Below are 10,383 nucleotides of genomic sequence, written 5' to 3'. Positions count from 1 at the left end.
GTCATGATCTTGCAGCCCATGAGTTCAAGCCCCGTGTTGGGCTCTGTGCTGACAGCTCAGAGCCTGGAGTCTGTTTTAGATTGTGTGTCTCCATCTCTCTCTGCTCCTCCCCCACTCATGCTCTCTCTTTGTCTCTCAAAAATGAATAAATATTTTAAAAATATTAAAAAAAAGAATTGAAACAATACAAAAGTTTGATGTACTCCAGATTTAATTTTATTATTGTTTAGAATTCGCATTATTATGCCCATCTTGTAGACATGAAAACAAACTACCCTAAGGCTGTCCAGGCAGTAGGAAGCAGAGTGTGAACTAGAATTCAGTTTTTTGTGTCTAAGGGCAGGGTTGTTCAGGCTGTACAGCCCCTGTCAGGAGGACCCTGCCCTCTATCCTGAGTTAATCAGGAAGAAACTTACAAAGACCATGACAAAACACTCAACAGGCAGGCCCTGATCCACATCAGAGATAACATTCACTCCGTTGGGTGAGATAGGACTGTCCTCAATTTCCCCTGCAGTATATACCACCGCCCCACACCTGTCTCTCCCACCTAACAGGGTGTGCATATCTAAATACAAATAAGTAAGAGTCTAGAGGTAACTCTGAATTGACTCTGATTTCATTAGGAAAGTGATTCATGGGGGCACCTGGGTGGCTCAGTCTGCTGAGCATCGGACTCTCTCTCTCCCTCTCCCTCTCTCAAATAAAACACACACACACACACACACACACACACACACACACAGAAAACATTAAAAAAAAAAAAGAAGAAGAAGAAAGAAAGTGATTTATGCAAACTACAGCACTCTGATTTTTCTTTTTTAAAGTAGGCTTTACATCCAACATGGGTTTTGAACTCACAACCCTGAGATCAAGAGTCACATGCTCTGCTGACTGAGCCAGCTGGTTCCCCAGTGCTGTATGATTTTTTTAAACTAAATAAGCAGCAGGAGATCTCACCAGGAATGGTAACAACTCAGAGGAGATGGCTGCCTCACCGCAGTGTTTCTGCCTCTGCTTCCTGTGCTGGTGCTGGGCCCTTGGGGTTCTGATTTACCATTGCAGGAACCCAAAAATCCGAAGTACCTCGCATCTTCATCTATTTTGTTTATTTTTATCTTTTATTTATTCACAATTTCATTTGACCATTGACAAAGGATTATTGTATACAGGGAGCTGTTGCAGGTCACCAAATTTTGGTTTTCAAACAAGAATTAACACTTTAGGAGCATTTACCGAGTACTCTAGCTCAGATTTCTGCCAAGAAGTTTGGCAGCCATTCAGCCTTGCAAAGTTCCTGCTGCGCATGCCCAGGTGGAAATAGGTGGCAAGTTATAAGGAGTGACAATAGGTGGGAGAAGAGGACCAGAGAGCCTTTGCCTCTGTCTGAATGAGCCAAATTTTAAAAAATAAATTGTGGGGGCACCTGGGTGGCTCAGTCAGTAAATGTCCAACTCTTAACTTCGCCTCCAGTCATGATCTCACATTCCTGGGTTCCAGCCTCACATGGGCTCTGTGCTGATGGCGCGGAGCCTGCTTGGGATTCTGTCTCCCTCTCTCTGGCCTTCCTGCTTGCTCTCTCTCTCTCTCTCTCTCTCTGAAAATAAAAAAAAAATAAACTTAAAAAAAAATAGGGCACCTGGGTGGCTGAGTCAGTTAAGGGTCCGACTTTGGCTGAGGTCATGGTCTCAGAATATGTAGGTTTGAGCCCCGTGTCGGGCTCTGTGCTGTGTCTCCCTCTCTCTCTGCCCCTCCCTGGCTCGCACTCTATCTCTCAAAAATAAATAAATGTTAAAAAATGTTTAAATCATACATACATACATAAATAGTGAACTCTGGCCCCTAGATCAGAATAGAGCCCACTGGCTTGTCCGAGCTGGCTGGTACTTCGTAACCATCTTCCTGGGGAAAGGTCGTAGCGGTACCTGCAGCTTCATGCAGGTGTTCCCCAGGGGCAGCTCCAAGAGGCCGGAGGGCACAAGCTCAGGTCTCACATGCCCTACTGGAAGTTTTCATCATGTTGGGTGTCAATGTAATTAGACCTTGTGCCAGAAGTATAGTATATTGTGATTAAACCCTTAATCCTGGAAAGATCTTGGACTGATTCCTCTCTGCTGGTCCTGGAGGTTTATGGCACGATTCAGGGCATTGGCTTCAACACCCTCAACCTCTAGTCACCCTGCTGGGGGCGGGGAGGGGGGGCACGGAGGATGGCACAAGGCTACCAGGGGCATTATGCTGGCAACACACAAGCAACCTCTTCTGAAGGTATCAGTTCCAGATGGCCACCCCAGTAAGTGGTTGGTCAGGTGGGGTGCGAGACAGTGAGAGCCATGCCTTGCGGTCTGGATATTGTTATTATAGGCATCGCTTTTCTCCACCTCTGCAACTAGTCCAGTCCACCATCATCGGTTGCCTGGACTATTATAATATCCTTCTAATTTGGTGATTCTGAAGTCACTGCCTCAGCCTCTCCAGTCAACTTAGTAGTCTTTAAGTTTTAGCAAGCACCTTTAGCCCATGTGATTGGTTAACTTTCTTTGCATATCTAAGTATAAGGTTATATCTATAACCTTTCTTTGTATATCTATAGATCACGCGTTGTTTCCTCAAAAGACTTGGAACAAACCCTCTTGCACAACACCAGGACACAACCTCTGAATACAGAGATAACATCCGTAGCTGGCACCACTGAGTGTGCATGTGGTCAAGGAGTGTCACCGACCACTGTGGTTCCCTTTTACTGATTAACTGCCCTGAAGTTCCTTTAAAAATCTTTGGGCCAGGCAGAAATCTCAGAGTTGATTTTTGGGCAAGAGTCCACTTTCTCCCCAGGTGCCTGGCCTCCTGAATAAAGCTCCTATTCATTGCCAATCAAAATTCTTCTCTTGAGTATTGGCTTTTTGAGCGAAGGGCCACCGACCTTGGGCTTTTTGGTTGCAAATTTCTGCTGCCACCCTTGTTTTCCTGTAGTCTCCTGTCCTTGCAATCATCTTTTACTCTCTCTTTTTTTTTAAGGTTATTTATTTATTTTGGGGGGGGGGCAAGAGCAGGGGAGAGGCAGAGAGACATGGGGCTCAAACTCACGAACCGTGATATCAAGACCTGAGCTGAAGTTGAACGCTTAACCGACTGAGCCACCCAAGGACCCCTGCAACAGTCTTTTAAAACTCATCATCCTCAGCTTAAAATCCTCTATGGCTTCTCTTCTTACTAGAGGAAAGCCGAGGTCCTCACCTTGAATGACAGGCCCCACAGTCCTATTTCTCTGTGACCTCCTGTTCTACCACCCTCCTCCTCCCTGTCCACCACCTCAGCTCTGCTTCATTTTCACCTACAGACTCAGCAGATGTCAGCCTCAGGGTCTATGTGCTTCCTGGTCCCTGGCCTGGAACCCTTTGCCACTAGATGTCTGCATGGCTTCCTCCCTCAGCTCCTCAGGTCTCTGCTCAGATCCTAGTCAGAGATCTCCTCAAACAAAAATAAGTGCCCACCTCTTTGTCACTCCAGCAACTTGTTCTGCTTCATTACTTGTCACAGCACTTTGATTGCCTAGTGTGCTTGCTTGATTTATTGTTTATATATGTATGTATGTATTTATTATTGTTTATCCCCCTGTCCCTCCCTGTTTTGTTTTAAATTTTTTTTTCATGTTTATTTATTTTTGAGGGCACCTGGGTGGCTCAGTCAGTTAAGTGGCTGACTTTGGCTCAGGTCATGATCTCACGGTTTGTGGGTTCAAGCCCCACGTCGGGTTCTGTGCTGGCAGTGCAGAACTGCTTGGGACTCTCTCTCTGCCCCTCCCCTGCTCATGCTCTTTCTCTCTCTCCCCCTCTCAAGATAAATAAATAAAACTTTTAAAAAAAGTTAAAAAAAAAAAAAAAAGAAATGGATCAGGGGTATAAAGCATAGAAAAAGTTTGTGGGATTCCAAACAAAAAGAACATCTCTATGGGATTCACTGAGTCTGGGGGGACTGGGCGTGGAATAATGGAATGGAGGGAGGGAATATCTGAGGCTCTCTACCACATAACCCCTTCCTACACTTAACACTCGCTGCCTCCAGCCTCCGAATGGTCCCATCCCTGGGGTGCCTGAGTGCATCCATGCCCCATCCTGTACTTGCAGCCAAACCAGAATTACCTGAGGCAGGGACTCACTCCGTGCCTGGGGACTGTGCAGGTGAACCCGAGGAGATCCAGCAGCCACCGGTAAAGTCACTACAGCGAGGCTGTGACCCCACAGTCAGGGAGAGACAGGCCAGAGACCACGGGGATTAAATGTAGGGCAGGATGTTTGCACACTGTTACAATCCCAGCACCTGTACAGTGTCAGGAACACTGTAAGTACTCAAATATTTGTTGAAAGAAGCAATGGTTGAGGGAGAGGCAGCTATTCGATTGTGGAAGCAGAGGACATGGAGGTGAGGGCCCTAGGGTCCAGGAAGAGGATGTGGGATAGAACTGTCATCTTGGGGGAGCAGGTAGGCCCATATCTAGGAGCAGTTTTTGGCTAATTGAAAAGAGCCCCCAGGGAGTCCCAGTTCCTAGCTCTTCTCCCCTCAGCTCCCAGGTTAGGTCTCAGTACCAGAGGCAGCATGTGACGGGGCCCATTCTGCTGGAAGTTGCGGCAAAATGACCTTTGTGCCCTTTTGTCTACACGGGGGACAGTAACCTGGCCTGCAATTTCCTGGGTGGGGAGAGGTTTGTGGAGGCCCTGAAGTAGCAGGTGAGGAATCCTGGGTCAGAGTGGAGTGCTGAGGTCCTTTGTTCTTCCAGAAATCAGCAGCCTGGGAATGAGGGGCTTCCAGTACCCCTCCAAAATGGGGGCTGCCCCCCCCCCCCCATACATTCTGCCTGGGAGAAGAACCGTCAGGTAGGCAGGGTGGGAGAGATCAAAGGCCAAAAATTTCTTCCTTCCTTTTGGAAACAAAGAAGGAGACCTTGTCCCTCGAGCTATCTAAAAAGCTATCTAAAACCCGAGGAGAGATAACTTCTTTCCAAAAGAAGTTCATTAGCATTTAAATATGCACCAATCTCTCCATCTTAAAAAAACAAAACAGAACAAAAACCTCTCCTCTCCCTTCCAGCTACATCTCCCACTCAGATCTGGCTTCTCCCCCCTCATTCCACAGAAATGGCTCTCTCCAAGGTCACCATCAGCCCTGTCACACAGCCTGAGGCCTTGTCAATCCCTTCCTTGCTGGACTGCACCAAAACAGAGTCTCTCAGTGCTCTGGCTTCTGTGATTCTGTGACCTCGCTTAGCCTCTACTCATCCTCATCCTCTTGGGCTGGGCTGTCCCGACGCTCTTCCCTCCTTAACTGTGAATGGAGGCACCTCTTCTCAGGGCCCTGAGGCCTCTGCTCTCCGAAGTCTCCCCCACAGCAGCCCTTCAGCCCGAGACTTCAATCCCCATCAGCAGTCTGTCTCCCAGCTCCTTGTCCTGCAGCCTTAGCCCAGGGGTCTCTCAATCTGTCCTCTTGGGTGACTCACAGGCACCTTGAACCCACCATCACTCCTCCATTGTTCCTGCTTTGTGGGGGTGAGTCACCTGGGGCAGACTTAACTTTTTCCTCCCTCACCTTTCATAGGTAGGTTGCCAAAGCCCCACACTTTTATCTCCCTTCCCTCTGGTGGCCTCACTTCCCTCTGATGCTCTACCCAGCGTCCCCCCCCCCCCCCCCCCCCCCCCCCCCGCCTTGGGGTAGCTTCCTGGTTAGCCTCCTATTAACTTCTCTGGCTGGGCACCCGCCCTTTCTCCTTGGTACAGTCAATGTGACCTTAAAACAATGCACATATTAGTATGTCACCTGTTCTACCCCACCCTTCAAAGGTTTCCAGAGCCCTTAAGGATAAAGGGCTGAGCAAGGCTGCTCTAGCAGGTCTCCAGCTACTTCTCTCAACTCCAGCTCTCCTGGCCTTTCAATTCCTCAAAGATGTCCACAGACGCCAGTGTCATCTCTGTAAGGCTCGGGTCTTTGTTGGGATGCAAACTCTCTCTGCCACTCTATCCAGAGAACTCCTACTCCTTCCACATCCTTAGAGAATGCTTGAATGCCTACACTGGGTTATAGACTCCCCAAAGCTCCTGTGCTTCCCCATTTATTAACATTTATTATACTTGTAATTCTTTGTTTGACAGTTGGCTTCTCTGCTAGCCTGCGAGCAACATCAGCCAGCACCTGAAGGGCCTGTACTCTTCTGAGCTACAATCTAGGGCATGGTGGATGTCTAAGCAATGGTTATTTGTGGAAGAAATGAAAGTTCTGCCCTTGTGATGGAGGGGCAGTGGCTGTAGAGCTGGGAGAGTTACTGGCTCATAAGTACCTGATGCTCTAGCCAGAAATACCCTCAGAGCTGGTAGCTGTGAGAGGAAACCCAAATAGGGGTCGGTTGGTCTGAGGGTTACTTTAAGGAGGAGCCTCTTTGCAGAGGCTAAAGAAAACACAGTTGCTGAGTGACCCACTTCTTTGGTCTCCTAGATAGTGAGCCACTACCTGATATTGGAACAAATAGGCTGCTGGCTTCTGTAAAGAATATGAGATCTCATTCCTCAGAATCAAGGTGGGGCCACCCAACTCCTAACCAGTGTCTCACCAGAACCTGCACAGGGGAAGTGACTCAGGACTCAATCTGGGCTAGGTCCTCCTGGGGGTAGGGAGGGAAGCTCTTCACCCTTCAATGAGTGAAGGGTGCCAAATGGGACCCAGCCAGAAAGAACCAAGTTCCTGGCTTGAGACCCCAGGACTTGTTCTGGACTTAAAGACAGCTGTGGTTTGGGGACCTGAGAAAAGTGGATGCAGTTAGAAGCCCCATAGCTTGGAGAATATAATTAGGAAGACTGAGGTTAGGGTCATAAAGTCCCCATTCAAATACCACCTTCCCCAAGAAGCCCCCAAACATCTCCAGTGATCTCCCCTGTCTCTCTATCCAGGCCTCTATAGCATAAGAAAAAAAAAAAAGTTAGTACTTTTTCTGCTAAAAAAAAAAAAAAAAAAAAAAAAAAAGTTAATATAAAACTTCAACTCTGGAGCAGTGCTTTTCAAAGTTTAAAACATATCAGAATCACTAGGAGGATAGCCTGGTGGGCTCTAGCCCCAGGGTGTTGGATTCTGTAGATCTGGGCTAGAGTGTAAAGGAGTGTGTTTTGGGGGGCACCTGGGTGCCTCGGTCAGCTGAGCGTCGAGAGCGTCTTGATTTCAGCTCAGGTCATGATCCCAGGGTCATGGAATTGAGCCCCTCGTTGGGCTCTGCACTGAGTGTAGAGCCTGCTTAAGATTCTCTCTCCCTCTCCCCCTGCCCCCTGCTCATACACACACACACTCTCTCTCTCTCTTTCTTTTTCTTTTTTTTTTTTTTAAAGTTTTATGTTATTTATTTTTATTTTTATTTTTTAACATTTATTTATTTTTGAGACAGAGACAGAGCATGAGCAGGGGAGGGTCAGAGAGAGAGGGAGACACAGAATCCGAAACAGGCTCCAGGCTCCGAGCTGTCAGCACAGAGCCCGACGCGGGGCTCGAACTCACGGACCGCGAGATCATGACCCGAGCCAAAGTCGGACACCCAACCGACTGAGCCACCGAGGCGCCCCTCTCTCTCTCTTTCTAATGTAAGAATAAAGATAAATCTTAAAAAAAAAAAAAAAAAAGGGGGGTGGGGGAGGGGGTGCCTGGGTGGCTCAGTTTGTTGAGCATCCAACTTTGGCTCAGGTCATGATCTTGCAGTTTGAGCCCCATGTCAGGCTCTGTGCTGACAGCTCAGAACCTGGACCCTGCTTTGGATTCTTTGTCTCCCTCTCTGTCTGCCCCTCCTCTGCTCACTCTCTGTCTCTCAAAAATATAAACATTAAAAAAAAAAAAAAAAAAAAGAATGTGTATTTCTTTTTTTTTTTCTCTTTTTTTTTTTTTTTTTTTTTTAAATTTTTTTCAACGTTTTTTATTTATTTTTGGGACAGAGAGAGACAGAGCATGAACGGGGAAGGGGCAGAGAGAGAGGGAGACACACAGAATTGGAAACAGGCTCCAGGCTCCGAGCCATCAGCCCAGAGCCTGACGCGGGGCTCAAACTCACAGACCGCGAGATCGTGACCTGGCTGAAGTCAGACGCTTAACCGACTGCGCCACCCAGGCGCCCCAAGAATGTGTATTTCTTACAAGTTCCATGATGGAGTTGCTGCTGCTGCTGAGGGAACTCCACTGTGAGAACCATTGCTCTACAGAAATGTACTAGCCAGATAACTGGTACTAATGATTTGACCTTTCTTTTCAAAGGGCTCAGGTGTCCTAGTGCTCCAATACCAACCTGTTCAGGCTCTGGAGATGTTCAAAAGCTTCCTGAAGAATTGTGATCTTCCTCATATGTGGGTTAGGTTCCCCAAAGGCTGGGTCTTCCCGTACACCCAATCTGCTTCTCTTGAGGTGCCTCCCCTTCCAAGCACTCTCACTGCCCTTCTCCAAAGCTCTATGCTGCTATCGCCAAAGTAGTGAAATCTGGGAAGAGGAAAAGGGGGAAGACAAAAAAGGTCTATGTGAGGAGGATGGACAAGTAGGCTGCTCCTGGAATTCTCCAGAAGCTGCCGGGTTCCAGTGAAGGTTCTGCCTCTAATTTGCTACTTGACCTTAATAGAGACACTAAGCTCTTCTGAGTCTCTATTTTCGCATCTGCAAAGTGACAGGAAACTTTCTCTGGCTCATATCCTGACTCCTAGAGCTGATGGGAGGGATCAAATTCTTGCCAGCGATTTAGAAAAAATAAACCTTAACACAAGTTGCATGTTGAGAGGCTTTCTTACTTAAAGGTAACTTTGAAAGCCATTTTTCTACACCTCTACCTACCCCCCCTCCCCTTTTGAACAGATGTATCTATTTGTCTATTGTCTATATCGAGATAGCAGGATTAGATGTATATGATCAACAGCCTATTAAAAAGAAGTGATTCTTTTTAATCACAATGAGTTAAGCATCCTACTTCGGCTCAGGTCATGATCTTACCTTTCAGAGTTCAAGCCCCACATTGCGCTCTGTGCTGGCAGCTCAGAGCCTGGAGCCTGCTTTGGATTCTGTGTCTCCCTCTCTCTCTACCCCTTGCGCTCTCTCTCTCTCTCTCTCTCTCTCAAAAATAAATAAACTTCAGGGAAAAAAAGTAAAAAAAAAAAAGAGCCATTCACTTATTTATTCCATATTTATAGGGCACCTACTATGAGCCCATCACCATGCTGAGGCAGATAGCTAAAAATTAAACAGCCTAAAATGCAGGTAAACATATCGCCATCCCAAAGTGATGATATTGGGAGATGGGGCCTTTAGGAAATGATTAGGTCATGAGGGTGGAGCACTTACGAATGAGATTTGTGCCCTTATAAAAGGGATCCCAGAGAGTTCCCTTGCCTCTGCCACCATACAAGGTTACATCAAGAAGATGGCCATCTAGGAGCACCTGGCTGTATTTGGAAGAGGTTAAATTTCTGATGCACTTATGCCCTAGAGAGGGAAGTATGGAGTGCTGAAGAGGAGTTTGGAGGGCAATCCCCAATTTATTGCCCACCCCTTCTCCTGTTCAGGACACGGTTCAAGTTTACATCTCTAAGGTCTCTGAAATGATCGCAGAGATAAATGTTAGGTAAAAAAAAAAAAAATGTTAAGTCTACCTGAAACCATTATGACATTGTATGTTAACTAACTTGGATTTAAAAAAAATTTTTTTTAAGCAATTATAAATATGAAAAAAGAATGTTAAGTCTACATTGGGGCTCAGATAGTGCCCTGAGAAGTCTGTAATACAAAATGAACTATCTGCCAAGGCAGGCGCCCAGATGGGTGAAGGAAAAAGAGTTTGAGCTAAAAGTCCAGCATACAGACAACCACTTCAATCATTAGGTCTGTAATCAGAGAGGACACAGAAAATTAGAGCAGAGTCACAGACTTTGTCCAGCTCAGAGTTCTATCAGTAGTCCTAAGGTTCACTCATCTGCCTGGACCCCAGGCATATTTCTTAGACCTGCCCTAATTTGTGTGCAAGCATCCATTTAGATAATTCTAAAGTATCCATGAACCAGAGGCCATGCTGTGTGGCCTTTCCTGTTCCTTCCGAGCTTCTTCCGTGTTCTCTCATGAAAAGAGACGGGGGACTAACAACCTTAAATTAAGTCAGAAGCTCCTACGCAGTCCTAGAACAAATTTCCTGTTAAGGATAGGATCTAGTAATTCAAATGCAAACTCAACTGGAAAACACCAAACACACAGCAGTATTTTCAGGACCTGTATCACTAATTTATAACACCCTGTCAGATTATATATATATATATATTTTGGTTTGGAAACTATCTGGTTGCTGATGGGCCATTGAACATTACAGCTGGGAGGTTACCTGGGCAGGGGTTT

Source organism: Neofelis nebulosa, chromosome 17, assembly GCF_028018385.1.
Source record: "Neofelis nebulosa isolate mNeoNeb1 chromosome 17, mNeoNeb1.pri, whole genome shotgun sequence".
Classification (NCBI taxonomy): Eukaryota; Metazoa; Chordata; class Mammalia; order Carnivora; family Felidae; genus Neofelis; species Neofelis nebulosa.
This window is presented reverse-complemented; position numbering follows the sequence as displayed.